Genomic DNA, 16,595 nt, shown 5'->3' on the forward strand with positions numbered 1-16,595 from the left:
AAAAAGTCCTTGATTTCCTAGCAACAACTAAAACAACAGTGTATTATCAGCGTTATTCTCCTACTAAGTCCAAAACACAGCAGCTACTGAGAGGAAAATTGACTCTATCCCATTCGAAATCAGGACAATCTGTTAATGAAGAAGACTCCAGTATGATGCTGTTGTGACTGTGCTTGGGCTCCATCACGTGAGTGGCTGCAGCGAATGTGGTGAGTGATGTCCACAGATGCCTCTGCGCTGGGGTAACAGAGGTCCTGCTGCTGCAGTCATGTAGGAAGGCAGTGAACTTCAGCGCAAGGAGCATCAACAGGAGAAAGCTATTCAAAGATGAGCGTAATATAGATGACAATACATACACTGGTGAGTACATCTTCTTTGTAGATTCATAGCGTACTTTGTGGTGAGCAGTTGTCTTGCACATCGCTTGATGTCTCTCAGCTCGGGTCTTTGCTCTGAGAAGGTTGGACATAGTTTGTTGGGAACGAGCAGAACAAACAAAAGATTTGCCACTTCTTTCTGGACCGTTCCCATTTGTATGCTGGGGTGCAAGAGAAGTATTCTTACCCACCGAGCAGTAAGACTAAAAAATTTTGTATGTATATTGGAAGGATTGGGCTGCACTTCTATTTCTGTGATGCTTTCATTGTCTGCATAAAATAATTTTTTAAGTGCTCTTTTGTGTTTTGGGATAATGGAGTTTCTAATGTATTTGTGTTGTCTAATATAGAGCCATTGTTTCTTGAATCCTGACGAAGTTTGTCCATCTACTTCAAGCAGAGCTGTCCTTGAGGGGAGGCATATATCCAGGGCGTGACTCCCACGAGAATGGAGCCAGGTGAAAAAGCAGAGGGAAGGAGCTGAAGGCAGATGCTCCATGCAATCAGTGCATCCAAGATCTGGGAGCTGCTGCGTGCGCCAGAAAGAACAAGACCAAACAAAAGCCAGGATTCAGCTTTTTGAGGCAGTGGCTGTGGTTCTGGGTTTTCATTCGTGTCAGCTTCTGACCAGCCCTGCTTTTAGCTGTGTTTCTGGAGTAAGAAAAAAAGTGCAAAGGACACAAAAGAAATATTCATCTCAGAAATGCAAAGACTTGACTGAAGGGTGTTTTCCAGGAAGCTTGTTTGTGTTTCACACCTATGGACCTCTCAACCTGCTGCCAAAAGACCTGGCGTGGGTGTCCAGGGCTAACGGGCACGTGGATTGGGGCCAGCTAGAGATGCCACCCATCATCTCCCTTTCTCCTGGTCCCTGCTGTGGCACGTGCTGCTGTAGCATCAGAACAAATCCCAAGCTTTTGCAAGTTTGTACTTCACATGCATTATAATCCCAGCTTTACACAGGAGAAAGGGAAGTGTGGAAATCACCTGGCTTGCCTGTAATTGGACTTCATTGATGACTTTATGTAGTTGAATTCATAACTCCTAAATCCCTTGTGATTTAGCAAGAGCAGCCTCTCACCTGGCGTCTGGACTGCCTTCTCTGCAGGACCCTACCCTTCAGGTGTCGCAGTGCCTGGCTCTGTGAGCACCCTGGGGTGGGTTTGAGGCTTCTTCTCACCCCTGTAGGCTGCAGCCCTCCACGAGGAGGGAAGGGAAAGGCCCCTCTGGGGACTGCTTTAGGATGAGTAGCAAGATCTGAGCATGGTGGTGAGTATTGTCCAAGGCCACTGCCCAGGAGAAATCCTTAAATCGCCAAGCAGGAAATTTAAAAGATGAATTTTCATATCAGTTTGCATTGGTACTTTATAATAATTGTGGTTGATTTCCTTCTGCTGCTAGAATGGTTTCAATGTGTTGAGTCATAGCTGGGCGTAACGTTAAGACTGAATCTGGTACATTTAGCTAATTCTGAGGGTGTACATTAGGCATTTGTATAATGGTATATTTTAGCAGGCTTTTATTAAGTCAAGTTTTCTCTTTGTTGCATGCAAAATAATAGAGACATTTGTTTACTGGATAATTTATTACAATTTATTTGAAGCCTCTTTTGGATGGAAACTGGAAGTCAGATAAAAGTCGTGATGGCATTGAGGAGTTTGAGTTTTTTAATTAGTTAAATAGATTAACACTGAATGTGCTAGCTACTGAAGGTGTCCAGCGTGCAGTATTTTCACAAGACATATAAAATGCATTGTTGCAGAGATGCCTGTCTGCCTCAGCGTCACCGAAATTTCTGTTAGGTGTTCGCTTTGTAAAGGCCTTGTTGATGCTGCCCTTTTAAATTGTGTGAAGAGGGTAAGAAATTTACGCTCTAACACAAATCATTGCAAATTAATATTTAACATTTTAAATTAGTGTTTTCCTTTAAATATTGTATGAATAGAAATAAAAATAATTTTTATTCCTCCTGCAACTGTCTGATTCTAGCTAGAGCATTGACTGGTGTGTCCTGCTCGCTGGCCAGACTCATAAAGAGAGACGCCCGAAGCAAAACATTAAAAACCAGAGTGCTGTGGTAGAGAACATTCCATTCAGACTATAAAAAACAGTACAAGATCTGAAGATACTGAAGTGACCCTGTGGGTTCCTATAATCCTGGCTACATATGATAAACTGGTGTAAAACACAAGAAGAAAATGTCTCTTAGTAAAGGTCACAAATGGGTATTTTTCCTTATCGTGCTGCTCTCTGGTTTGACATGATTGTTCCTTATTTCTCGTGAGAGGCTGAGCACGCCTTGTAGCAGGGATGCTCAGCTCTGGGGGGCTGCTGCTGCAGAAATGGCTGCTGAGGCTCAGGATGTTGCTGCTCCTGTGCTGGAGGTCACTGCCCCAGCCGTAACCTTCCTCTGACCAGTAACTTGGCGTTGAAACTGAACTGGTTGGTTCTGTCCTGAAACATCTAGATGAGTCTTACGCCGTCTGTTGTGCTAACTGAGCAGCGGGCTGGTAAGAGGCAGCAGAAGGACAGTAACACTCCCTTGTGCAGCAGCTGCTTTTGCTGTTAATTTGGTAGGGACCTTGAGCAAAGCGTAGCCAAACCTTGCTTGCACCCAGCGTGCTTCAAGCAAGAAGATCCAGAACTCATCTAAACTCCAAGAGGAATAGAATTTCCAATCAATAGCTTTAGTAAGAAAAGACTATTACCTTCACTTTTAGACCATATTTCATTAGATTTCTATGTTTTATTGCTCTCCTCTCTGCTGTTTGCAGCTCCTCTGAATTCAGTCTCATCCTTTCAGATTAATGTTTTATTCTCAGAAGGATCTGCAAGTTTTATCTTTAAAAGGTGGAACTAGATGCCAGAAAATTGCATTGTCGTCGTCTTTGTAAATCATAAAAATTACTATTGAGGCTTTAGTCTATACCAAGTGAACACTTTACAATGAAGTACTCCCCAAACTTCAAAGGCAAATGAGCCAGTCAAGAACATCAACGAATTAGAAAGCCTGATGCAGAAGAAGATTCTTTTCAGGCCTGTTAGGAGGTATTGCTACAATTAAATCAGTAGCGAGAAATCGATCGCTTCCAATAATGCCTTGTGCATTGCCTATTTTTGTCCACGTCTGGCCAGAAGCCATTCTTTTCAAAGAAAACTATTCATCAGATTCAGTCATGTAAAAATGATTGCTTAAATTACACTGGGCTGTCAGCTAGCAGATTTACCCAGGAGTGGAATCTCAGGAGTAGATGCTATCTATAAGTTTTGCACATCATCCGAGATGTGTTTTGTCTATAAAATATAGATAAGTTTAATTAAACTAAATTAGTTTTGTTGAGCAGTTTTTTAAATCCTTTTGAGCTAGGAAGTAACTGTACTGAGATTTCAGCTGTGTTAAGAGGAAACTAATGAGCATTGTTCTCCTAATCACGTATGGGATCCTGGAGGAAGATAATGTTCCTGGCTATGGCCTCTCCGGGGCTGCAGAAGTCTTCTCTTTCATGCACAGCTTGTCCTGCTGATGCTAAACCTAAGCTGTTAGAAAAAAGCCATGTGTAAGTACAGGCTGTAAATTGAACTTGCCGTTACCAGTGCTGATGTGCTTTAGCTTATCATGCTTAAGGTGAAATGGAATTTGGTTCATTTTTTTGCAAGTCCATTATACATACATTGTGCTGCACTTCTTAAGGAAGTGAAATGGTTCCTTCACTCGGTACACTTAATGGCTGTACTGGTGTGATCCTTCCCACCAACTGTATTTGATTATTCTGAATTGCAACTTGTTTTTATTTCATGAGCTCAGTGAAAGCTAATGAATATAGCTTAGGAACTAATTTAAGCTCTACTAGTCACCACAAATGTCTTTTACAAATTACATCTCAGCAGCATTACAGGTTTTTGATGCCACTGCCCTGAGTACAGTTTTTATTTAATTTGAGATGTTACCAGGCCTTTGTGAAAAACACTGGGATTTGTTTTTGGTTTTAAGAGAACTTTGTGTTCCTTTCTGAAAGCACATATTAATGTGAATCATTTCCCCTAGCGATGAGGTGAGTCTATTCCAGTACACTCTTGGTGGTACTCAGAAACTTGTTGATGTGCTTCAAATTGATGCCCTGTCTTGTCGATAAAAGGGAAGCTGATGGGTGGGCAAGTGTGCCTTGGCCTGGGTGTGATCCAGAGCAAGCTCTGCCCCAGCTCCCAGCCCTGGGCAGACTGATGCAGTGGCTAAAGCCTCGCAGTTACCCCTGCTCTCTCATAGGGAGCTTCTTTGGTGGGTAACATGAGAGGTGGTAAAAAGTGTCTTGAAACCCTCCATATAGCAATTTCTGACTAAGGTGACAAGAGTTACGGTGTTATAAGGCAAGCATGACCATCAGCTTGGGTGTCAAGGCTGTGCTGGTATGCACACGCTGCTCAGGAAGTGGTTCGTTCCTTGGGTGGCCCAAGCACCCCCAGGCTGTGCTCTGCAGTAATGAGGTGATGGAGTGGCTGGAGCCCACAGGCTGACTTCAGATGAGACGATTGACTGAATTGACGGGAACGGGTTGCCCAGAGAGGTAGTGGAGGTCCCATCCCTGGAAACATTCAAGGCCAGGTTGGACGGGGCTCTGAGCAACCTGGTCTAGTTGAAGATGTCCCTGCTTGCTGCAGGGGGGTTGGGCTAGATGACCTCTAAAGGTCCTTTCCAACCCAAAGAATGCTATGATTCTATGATTATGATTCTATGATTCTAACCTTTACAATTCAGTATTTGACTCCAGGTGGGAATTTTGGACAGTGCTAGAAGTTTTCCCCAAGGCAACTCCTGCTGTGTCCGGTCCAGTTTATACTTCCACCTTAACATTCTGGGTGAAGGGTGCCTAGGCTGTTGTGTGCAGTTAAAACATTTGTAAATAGTCAATAGAAACTGGTCCTGCAAAATGGTCGCACAGGACAGTCTTTTTTACATATTTAAGATATTTAAGGGATGTTTTGTGTCTAGTTGAGGTACATCAGTAGCAGTGAATTATGCATGTGGAAGGATGGTCACACAGGATCAACACTAGTAGGATGCCAAGAACTGAGCAAAACAGGCATTCAAGGAGTCTCTCCCAATCCAGCTGAAGATGCTGCTACAAGGACCCTTGCAATGGAGACTCTTGCTGCCACCAGAAAGCAGCTGATCATCCAGCTGCAAGATTTGATTCCCCATGTCAGCGTTACCCTATGCCAACATGCCAGTAATTTAGTTTTTTATTCCTTTTAACAAACGCCCAGTGTGCAACACTGACCTGATTGGTTTTGGCTGACATGGTCATTAGTGGGTGCAGAGAAAGTAGAGAAACGCTGGGAATTCAGTAAATGATTTGGTGTTATCCCACACGATATCGCACGCTTGACTGCAAGTCAGCTTGCAGATGGATCCTGTTCCCTGAAGGGAAACCAGATGTCCTGCTCACAGTTCCCAGGTCATGGTAAATGGCATGATTCCTACTTGGAGGCTGCTGAACATGCCCTCAGTGATCCATCAACCTGCAGGGATGGTTGTGTGGCCGAGACCTGGGACATGGTTTAAGAAGCATGATAGACAGTAACCAGCAATGCTACAGTCAGCAGCAAGTGTCCCGTTTCACTCTAACACTGCCTGGCACGCCCTGTGCGGTGCACATGAGCCCCTTTCTTCCTCCAAGAGGTAGGTCATTGCATTTGCCTTTATTTGACTAGTTTTGGAGTTTTCGTCTGTAAATCTCTCCATCCTGCATCAGGATGATAAGAACATCCTATAGCCTTGTAGGGAGCTATCAAGATTGTCTTTGACAGCCTCTTGCCAAAACCCTTCCTCTCCTGTCCCAGGGGAGAAACAGTCTTGCAGAAGCACAGGGCTCTGGCTGATGCCCCTCGGTGAGCCTGTGTGCTACGGTGTAAGGCAGTGACGAGGTGACACAAGGATATCAGCTGTCAGGGACTGGGCCAGGAGCTTTCTTCATCATCACTACATCATCACTGACAACCTACACGTGAAGCCTACATCATCACTGACAGCTTTCTTTTTTTCTGAACTCCATAAATTTGTTTTCCTAATCTTCCAGCTAGCAGAAAGCTGGTGGAGGGGATTGCAAAGGATCTGCATGCAGTGGAAGCTCAGGGTGCAGGGGGAGGGCTCCACTGCTGCCTTCCCTCAGGCTATGCTCCTGTCCAGCATCTGCTCTGTGGCTGTAGCTGCTGGGCTAGATGGTCCTTGACCCACGCAGCTGTTCAGTCATGTTTGTAAAGATGAGTTCTCCAGCCTAAGGAACCAAGTGATCTGGGTAGATGAAAAGCTTGCAGTTCTTAAACATATCTAAGAATGCACTAATCTAGTTCCTTGTCTAGTGGCTAATTAAGCCCATTTACTCTTTCTGCCTCTTCTTGTAGATGCTGATATGTTTTTTGCTAACTGATTTGCTTCTTCAGCACCTAATTTTGGCATAAACAATACCAAGCTGTTATGATGCAGAATTGCCTGGCTAAAAGAGCAGCTGTCCTCCAGAAACTTACTAAAAAAAAAATCAAGGGAGGGTAAAAGTCTGCATTAAGCTCTCTTTTTTTTTTCTCACTGAATTTACCCTGCTAAGCATCTGAAGTTCTCGTCTCTATCCTGTCTTTCATATGGTGGAAGTGAAGGATGGAAGCTCAGGGCCTGGCCACCTTCAGCCTGCCCCAAGCGCCCCTCTGTCCAGGGCTGAGCAGCTGCCGCAGTCCCACCGCGGTGGGACTTGGACAGCAGCACCACGCTGCGAAGGGAGGGCACTGGGAAGATGCCTGAGCCCCTAACAGCGGTGTCTGCGTTAATGCTGCAGCACGGGGTCTGCATGGAGACAAACAGCACAGGAAAAAAACAAGCGCTGGGAGCCCCTTGGCAGGACAAGGAACAAGAAATCTCCAAGGAGACCGAAGCCAGAAAGGGTGAGACGTGGCCAGTGTCTTCTCCTGCCTCCTGAAGTCTGGCCGGGCCCCTCAGAGAAGGCTTGGGTGGGTTTGGCCACGGGGAGATATCTGCTCCTGGCCGTCAGCAGTTGCCTGCTGTGGGGCGGCTGTTCCTGTCCTGTGGGTGCAGCCGTGGGGGACAGGCGCATGCAGTTGCCCCCAGGAGCTGCTGTGGCAGCCAGTGCCAATGCAGTCATTTGATCTTTTCTGAAATGTGATCTAATCCTCTGGTTATTTGACAAGTGTGATTGGCCAACTACGCCATTTTGCAAGACTGTGCTTACTATAAGCTCTTTCATTGCATTAGCTACTCAGAATTATTTTGAATGCTCAAAATATGACTCTTCCTGCAATAAGATAAGATCTTAGACATTCAACAACAATTCACACTCACATTTCTGGTGGGTAATGTTCAATATCTCATCTAAATATTCTTGTCTGTATTGTAAATATTCATCATTTCCCCCATCTAATCCTGACTGCCCGCACAGACACTGAAATTTTCTTTCTGTCAGTCAAACCAGAAAGCATTAAGAGGGGCAGTTTTTCTCAACTCAGTGAAAATATGAGCTTGTCTATTTAGCTCTGCAGTGATGTTAGCATCCATTCCATGTTCAGTTAATGTATGTGGCTGCACAGCCACAGCTTCTGCAGGAACAAGTAACACCGTGAAATCACGTGCTGAGTGTTTTATCAGGGAAATACAAAGCTCAGTGTTTGACCTTCTGTGGTAAAGCACCCCCACCCCACTCTCAGCCCCTTGCCTCCCGTTTTCCTACTCTGTGTTACTGCGTATTACTGCCCATTTGACAGGCAATACCTGCTCTGGGGCAGACCAGCAAAAGGCCAGCGGTCCTCCCTGGCGAGGGGCTGGCAGGGAGCTGGTGTCGGGCCATCTGCCCGCAGCAGGGGGTATGACTTGCTGGGCAGTCAGGTCCGGCAGGCAGACTGTCCACCCTCTCCAGCATCTATTTACCCCTGCCTTGACTCCTCTTGGCCGTCTGGTTCTGCTCCCTGAGCAACAGCCACGGCCCCCTCCAAGCTCAGACCTGGAAACCAGGCTCTGAGGACCACTGGGGCTGTGCAGAGCAGAGGACGATGCTGCAGACCTCCAGCAGTGCTCCTGTATATGTGTGCCCACGTGAAGGTCATCTTGGCTGAGATGTGGAGTTGGTGACTCCCAGGTCAGGGTGACGAACTCTCCTTTCATCAGAGGCAAAGCTTCCCCCTCGTTACTCCTTGTGTACTTCAAGGTCAGAGTCCATGTCCAGGCAGCTCTTGTGGGCCATCTACAATGTTTTAATTGTCTGTCCCTGGAGAGGTCTGTGGTTATCTGTGCATTCATTTTATAACTATATAAAACAGTGTAGAGGGATAGTGGTTCATGTGTGCTTGAAGTGAGGAGCGTGTCACCTCTGCACTGCCAGCGTGTCAGCTGAAAACTGCCTCAGGTTCAGTGGAGCAGAGGCTAATGAGTGAAGGAGCAGCTGTGCTCCGTCTTACTTGGTGTCCCATCCAGCAGGGCAACTGTCCTTGCATGGTCTCTGGTCCACCGTGAGAACTGTGGAGACAACATCCTGACTTTATTCTGCAACTCCAGAGCACGTCCCTGGGGCAAGAAGTGCTCTCTGGGCGAGTGGTGCCCTGCACTGACATTGAGCCTTCTGGACAAACACTGAGAAAATGGTGTGAGTTCTGAAGAGGCTGACGTTATGCACAGTGAAAGAAAGGTTACAGTGAATGGAAATGAACAACGATCAACTTCAAGAAAGAGAAGAAATTTTTCACTTTACTGAAAATGTTGCATTGAATTGCCACCTCATTAAGAAAACCACGATCTTGATCAGATTAATGGGTGATTACTGTATGAAAAGCAATTTTAGTATTAGATGTGAACACTGATGAAAATCTGTCTAGCATGGCTCATTTCAATTAAAAATAGGTGTTTCAGCTGCCATTTGCCAGTCTGGGATTCAGCTGCAGCTAATGAAAGGGCACAGTCTCTGCTGAGGCTTTTAAGGATCCTGTTTTCTAGCATGTTACATTCATTTTATGAGCAAGGTTGTTAACCCCAGGAGAACATGAAGCCAGTGACAGAGCTGGGAACAGAACCCACGTCTTGGCACAATGGTCTTTTAGGTGCAAATCCTGCCGGTGCCGGTGCCTCTGCCTTCCTCTCCGAAAAGAGACAGCAGGTTTGAGGTGTGCCTTGGGAGAGTTTGCTGTTAATTCCCTCGTATTCACATCAGTGCCTGAAGAACTGCTGGCACCAGCCTACTACCCTCGTGTGAAAAGGGTAGGATGAACGAATAAATGCTCTATGTATTTATGATAGTGCTTTAAGTACCGCTTGAAGCATCTGAAAGTCACTGGGTCAACTTTTTGAAATGTTTGGCACTTTCTGTGTCTCAGGGTCAGCAATAAAAGTCCTGCTGATTTGTTAAGAGCAAAGGTGGCCTCAGGGATGATGTTTCTGAAAAAAGCCTCACTTTTGACCTCAGCTCCAGAGAAATGATCCCCCAGCTTGTGACCTGTCACCTGCGCTCACGCTGAGCAGCTCTTACTGGTTGGAGCTGCGTCCCAGGATCTATATTTAGCCAAAGTGTTGTGAAAAAACAGCCAGTGAGGCTGTCTCAGGGGCAGCTTTGGGGAACCACTTTTGTTTTCTGGGCCGTGGTTCAGTTGTATCAGCAATGGTGGGAAGGCCTGGATGGAGGGGAGAGCAGGATTTCAGCTACTGATGTCAGCTTATGTGTTGGCACAGGTTTCTTAAAAGGTCCGCGTAGCTAATCCCTGCCTGGGACGGGCAAGGGAGGATAGGTTGGTAACAAGACTCTGAGAGAGCCTTTTTTCTTGTCTCAGGTTTCTTGCAAAGACACTGTCAGGAGAGTGAACCTAGCTGAGAAAAAGGGGCTGACTGTGACGCAGCAGAGCTTGTGTAAGGGTCTGGAAAGGGGGAAGGGGAGGGCAGGGTTCCAGGAGGGAAGAGACATGTGTTTCACCAGTGATCTGTCCTAGGAGGAGTCCTGAGCATGTCCTACTGTTGTGGTGAGCTAGGATGATGGATGAGATATGCTCCAGTCCAGTGCAATAATGCACACTGGCCTTTGTCCTTCAAAATCCCAGTTTCTCCCACCTTTACTGGTTTGCCAATGGTCTCTCACTCATTTATCCCTTCCTCTGTGCCCTTTCCCATCTTGCAAGTAAGAACTGCCAGGGCTTTTCAACAACACCAGTACCGATGCATAATTATGCCACGAAGTCCCCCTCACATTTGGACAAGGAGCTGTAGAGGTTGTCTCTTTGCTTCCTCCAGGCAGCTGATCTTGGAGAACATTACTGCAGTAGCACCAGCACTTAGGCATGGCAGGATCATGGGCATTTAAGGCTGTTGCAGCCATGGTGGGGGGCTGTCCTCTCCCAATACAGGTTGCTCATCTGTGGGCAGTAACCTCAGAGCTGAAGAGCCATGAGAAACCACTGGTGGAGCTCTGCAAGGGCGTGTTAAGGCTGCTCTGCCCTCATTGCTGGGAGGTGCACAGCGCTGCCATGTTGTGGAGACCTGCCCTGTCTCACCAGTGATGGGGGGGCTATATATATGTATATATATCTTTCTTCAAAAAAAGGATGTAGAAGCTGGGCTGATGATACGGCTGGCTGTGACACTTTGGGACTATTTGCTTGTATGACAAATCCTCTGTCTTTTGGTCTTCAAGAGCACCAGCTCTGCAGGCATAGGGTTTGTCAGGCTGCTTTCAGCATAGCTGAGCCCAGTCCAGAGGGGACCTGTGGCCACTTCAGGAAGACAAATTGTGCATGGGCAGGTGCTGGGCAGGGTTGGGCTGCAGCCTTTCACTGCCTTCTGGGAGGTTACCCATGCCGTCCCAGAAAATGTGGTGGTTGATAGATGGGGAAAAGCGTTTTTGTTCACTTTAGATCACTTTTTGAAATTTTTTCTCTATGGCCTATGAAGAATAGTCTATCTTATAAACCAGATTCTGCATGAAGAACACTGTTTAATACGTTGATCGGAAGAGCAGCGACAGCTGGGTGGCGATGGGCTGTGCGAGGGCTGCTGGAAAGAAAACCGTGCGCCGTGTAAACGGGTGCACTGGGAATGAAGTGTGTGCGGGGCAGGCTGTGTGCTGAAACGCTTTGAAGTTTCTTATAGCTTTGCAAAAATTCAGCAATAATCAGCCACTGACTAAAATAAACCTGTCAGTTAGCAGGGACACCACTGATTGCTTTCTCATCACTTGACTGGTGGCCTTGCAAAGGCATTTTCTGGATTTGATGGAGAAATGATTCTTAAAGGAGGGAAAAGTACTTGGCTGTGTTCTGGCACACTGTGACCATAAGTGTATGTGTGGAAATGAAACTGCGAAGGTGACTGGTTAATTTTGCCAGCCTGTAGCTTTTGTTTAGGAGCAGTTTCTGTCTCTCTTATTCTTTCAGGAATTTGCACTCGATACATATGCAGTTCAGCTGCAGAAGTAATTACACAGAGTCACAAAGGGGTTATAATTCATTGTAATGTTAAAAACGAGAAGCTATTCAAAGGTGCCCATATTCAGGAGAGAAAACAGGAAGTTCCTGTGTCTGTGAAGCAGATCTGATAACACTCTGAAAATATTTAAGGCAGGACCTTGCTCTGGAGCTACTGTAGGCAACAGCAGCACACGTTAGCATCAAACGTAGTCCCTGAGCTCACTCCAAGTTAATTTTGCTTTCTCTGCTGAAGCAAACAACAGGTTTGTCATTGAAGTTGGTGGCTGGCAAGACGAGGATGCAGAGACTCTTGGAATGAGGCAAGGGACTGATTTTGCATCTGCAAAACCTGAGCTCAGATGTGAAAAACCCATCCTAATCCCTACTCTGGTGCTGGTCTTAATTATTATTTACTAAACTTAAGAGAGGCTCTGCCAAACAGAAGACGCGGATCCAGGCAGGCTGTTTCTGGGCCCATCCTCCACCTAGAAGAAATGTGCAGGGCAGGTGGCACCAGTGGCCACGTCCCCTGAGGGGTATTTCCAGCCTCTGAGGAGCAGCCTGGGAGGAAGGGCAGTTAGGAAAGGTTTACAAGGGGACAAACCCTGCTTGCCTGGACCAAGAGACTTCTGCGTTGTCCCTTCTCTGTCCAGAAATTTAGCTGGTGGCTACCAGCATGGTGCCAATGAAGCTCTGTCGGTTTAGACCAGCTGTGGGTTTGTCTGCTCAGTGTATTAATGTGAAATATGAGCAAATAATGAGCAAAAGCCTGGAGCCTTCAGTGCAACAGGTGAGGGGGACTGGAAACCAAAACAGACAGGCATCGCCTGGGAGCAGGTGGGGGTGGGGAAAGGGATGCCCTGTAGTGGATGCTGGGCTTTGAGTACTTTGAAGCCCTCTGGTTCATGGTGATGTGCGGTGTTATTGCCCTGCCTGTGAGCTTGCCTTTGCTTCTCAGCGTGTATTCAAACACTTCATACCAATGATCATCTATTGCGAGCAGTAATGCAAATGTGTTCTCACCAGTGATATGAGAAATCCGCCGTTGTCTCAGCTTTTCTCCTGGTTTGACAGGTGCTTTATAGCAGGCGATAACAGCCCCGGACACAGCCGAGAAGCTTTTGTAGTGTTTTGTACCTCTGTCAGTTAAGCTGAGCTGACTCCTGATCCCTTTTTAGGGCTGATGAGAAATTCTTGTGGATTTTCCTTTAGCGTATAGAAGCATTTCTTGTTTTCCTGTAGCAACAACCTCTCATTTGTTCCTTCATCCCGTGGCCTGGGCAGTGTTTCTTGGAGAGCAAGCCTCTTCTATGCTGGAGCTCAGGCCTGCTTCCAGGGGCACAGGCGTCCCCCAGCATCATGTGGCAAAACTCGTGTTGTTCCTGGTTGTGGAACAGACCCAAGTGAGTCTTCCAATGAAGCATAAATGCAGCAAACCTGGCTTCTATGAGTTTCAGATGCTGCTCAGATGGCCATGAAATACATGGGCCTTCTAAGGAGGTGAACATTAATAGCCACTCTTTTATGAGAAACGTGATATAGCAGAGCGTTTGGAGGCAAATGAACAAATGCATATTTTTTTTTTTCTGTGTGCATACACATTTCCTTGGCACCAAGGCAGCGCTAGGAGATAGGTCCTCAGAAAAGCAAAGACGGCTTTAACATGTAATGCGTAGCTTGAAACCTAGGACAGTGATTAGCTACGTCAGTGGTACTGCTGCTGTTATACAAGTGTCATTTCTCTGCAATGAGAAGTACCAGAAAGAAGTTTGCAACTGTTGAAAGATGTTGCTTGAATATATACAATTGGTTTTATGTGGTTTTGGGTCTTCTTCATTGCTGATAACATTTCTTTAATGATTGGTCCCATTAAAACTGCTGTATTAATTCATTCACCAGGAAAATAGATTGGTGGATATTTCATATCATACAGTTGTATTGATCTCCTAGAAGATGAGGGGATGGCAGCTTTCATCGTTGGACAGCACATTAACACCTTAATTGATATATTCTGAAAGCTAATTAGAGGCCAGCTGGATTCCTTGTGGGAATAATATTTATTTTTGATGTTGACAAAGTGCTCCAAAGCACGAGTCATATGGTGTGATTTAACAGTGATTAAAACTTGGCTACAGACATAGACAACTTGAGGAAACTGCCAAGCAGCCGAGACTAGAAAGAGGGAAGACCTAGATGTGTGTAATTACTTTGTGCTCTGTCACATATACACACGTCTCCGTCTATCTATCAGTCAGTGAAATATCTGGAGAACGGTTGCAGCACTTCAATTATTCGCTGTCAATCACCCTGTAACCAGCACAGACATGTGTGCGTGCACATGCCATGTGCAGCCTTGTCTAAAAACTCTGGAGAAGAGGTTATTACGGTCACACAGAGAAGCAGAGATGAATCAGGAAACCTTAACTCTTCCACCTGTGGTATCTTACAGTTCAGCTTCTCTGTTATGATCAAGTTTCTCACCTTACAAAATATAACAAGCATTTATTCCCGTAACTCATGTGTCCCGTCTCCCATTCATATGCTTCCCGCTGCTCACAGGGGAGAGAAAGAAGCAATGACACGGGGACCCCATCCCCACAAAAACCCTCTGGTGCACACACAGGGTGCCTGGGTTGGTTAGCTCAGATGTGGCCATCTGCCTCTCATTGGATGGATTCCGCAACTAATTCTGTGCTGTCTGATCTTCTATATATCTGCCTCCCAATTTGCTATGAAGAATTATCTGTCCAAATTTCCTCCAGTGCTTTGGATGTCTCTGGCAAAGAATTCCCTGCATTTTCACTTTACTGTATTTGATTTTTTGTTTTATTTCTCTAGAGGGGAGCTGTTCACGATGACAAGGTTAAAGGGTTTCTTTGAAAATTGCAGGTCAGCTTTACCCACAGCACATCCATTCTCCTGCAAAGAGCAAAGTCAGGCAGCCCTGCCTTCTCCTTGTGTGCTTCTGCAGGGTCTGCTCTCAGCCTGTCATCCACACGCTGAACCATTTTCTTTTTATTACAATTGAAGGCCGCGACTGTTTTTCAATTTTCTTTCATTTGTGGCAGGTGCGAGCTCTATCTGTTTTTCTGTAATTGATTCCTGTTCTCGTTTCTCTCCTCCTGCCTTCAGACGAGCTTTGCACTCTGCAGAGCTCTGTCAACGTCCGCAGCTGTTGGAGCTCTGCCTTTGCAGCAGCTGCCTCTGCCCGGCTGCCAGCGCCTGCCTGCAGCATCCTGGCCGCTGCCCACGCCACCCCTCCTCCCGTGGGCCCCACTCATGCCATGAACTGCACTGGTGCTTGTGGGATTTCTTCATTCGTTTTTATAGCTCTGGGTCCTGCTCCTGTGCTGCTTTGTCTTCAAGAGTGGGCAAACAGTGGGTGTGTGCTCAGGGCAGGCTGAAGTGTTTGCAGGTGTCTCTGGCACGGGATGAGCTTCTCGATTTCCAGTCTGCTTACCTGCAGCAGGTAACTCCAGTTCCTCAGAGTGGTCTTCTGCATCTCTTAGTGGCTCTAGTAAGGTCACTCCTCCAGGTTGAGGAGCTGAGCAGGCACCAAAGAAAGCGCTCGCTAGCTCGTGCAAGCTCTGTTAACTTTCTACAAGTTGAACTTCTCTTCATTTGTGTGTCACTTCTGCTGTGGCCCTCTTGATTTTGTCAAATCCCAGCTGTGTAACCAGGACTATGTGTCAGAGAGGGAGCCTGAAAGCGCAGAGTGGTTCTGCTGGACAGATCGCTGACCACCGGCATCAGTCCCCTGCACTGGCAGGTGGCCGCAGCATCCTTCCAAGACAATGCTGCTTTCTGCCAATACTTGGCGTCTTCTTGCTCTCAGATGTAGTCTCACCTCCCTTGACACCTGGGGCAGCTGCAAGAGGAGAAAGAATCTCTTCAACATTTACAGAAAGATTTTCTATTTCTGCCCAATGGCAAAAAATAATCAAAAAAAGATTTTGTTCCCGTTAGTCTGGGCAAAGAATTTCTTTACAAAACTAAATTCGTGTTTTCTCCTGGTAATGCTCTCTTTTGGTAAGTCTTAATGAAGCCCATATTATCATCCCTTTCCCAGTGGCTTACCATTTTATCGCAAGCACAGTCTTGTAGCAATTGACCTTCAACGTTGAGTAGTTCTCAGTTTGGGTAATCTGTGGGCTTTCCTCCTTCTCACCCCAGAGCTGATCGTGCTTCTCAGACTCAGCACAGAATCACAGAATCAGAGAATGTTAGGGGTGGGAAGGGACCTCTGTGGGTCATCTAGTCCAACCCCCCTGCCGAAGCAGGGTCACCTACAGTAGGCTGCACAGGACCGCGTCCAGGCGGGTTTTGAATATCCCCAGAGAAGGAGACTCCATAACCTCCCTGGGCAACCTGTTCCAGTGCTCCGTCATCCTCAGAGGGAAGAAGTTCTTCCACATGTTCAGCTGGAACTTCCTATGCTTCATTTTGTGCTTGTTGCCCCTTGTCCTGTCGCTGGGCACCACTGAAAAGAGTTTGGCCCCATCCTCCTGACACCCACCCTTCAGATATTTATAGCATTTATAAGGTCCCCTTGCAGTCTTCTCTTCTTCAGTCTGAACAAGCCCAGCTCCCTCAGCCTTTCCTCATAGGAGAGATGCTCCAGTCCCCTCACCATCCTCGTAGCCCTCTGCTGGACTGTCTCCAGTAGTTCCTCATATTTTTTGAACTGGGGAGCCCAGAACTGGACACAGTACTCCAGATGGAGCCTCGCTGGGGCAGAGTAGAGGGGGAGGAGAACCTCCCTCATCCTGCTGGCCACAT

Source organism: Opisthocomus hoazin, chromosome 1 (assembly GCF_030867145.1).
Source record: "Opisthocomus hoazin isolate bOpiHoa1 chromosome 1, bOpiHoa1.hap1, whole genome shotgun sequence".
NCBI classification, from domain to species: Eukaryota; Metazoa; Chordata; class Aves; order Opisthocomiformes; family Opisthocomidae; genus Opisthocomus; species Opisthocomus hoazin.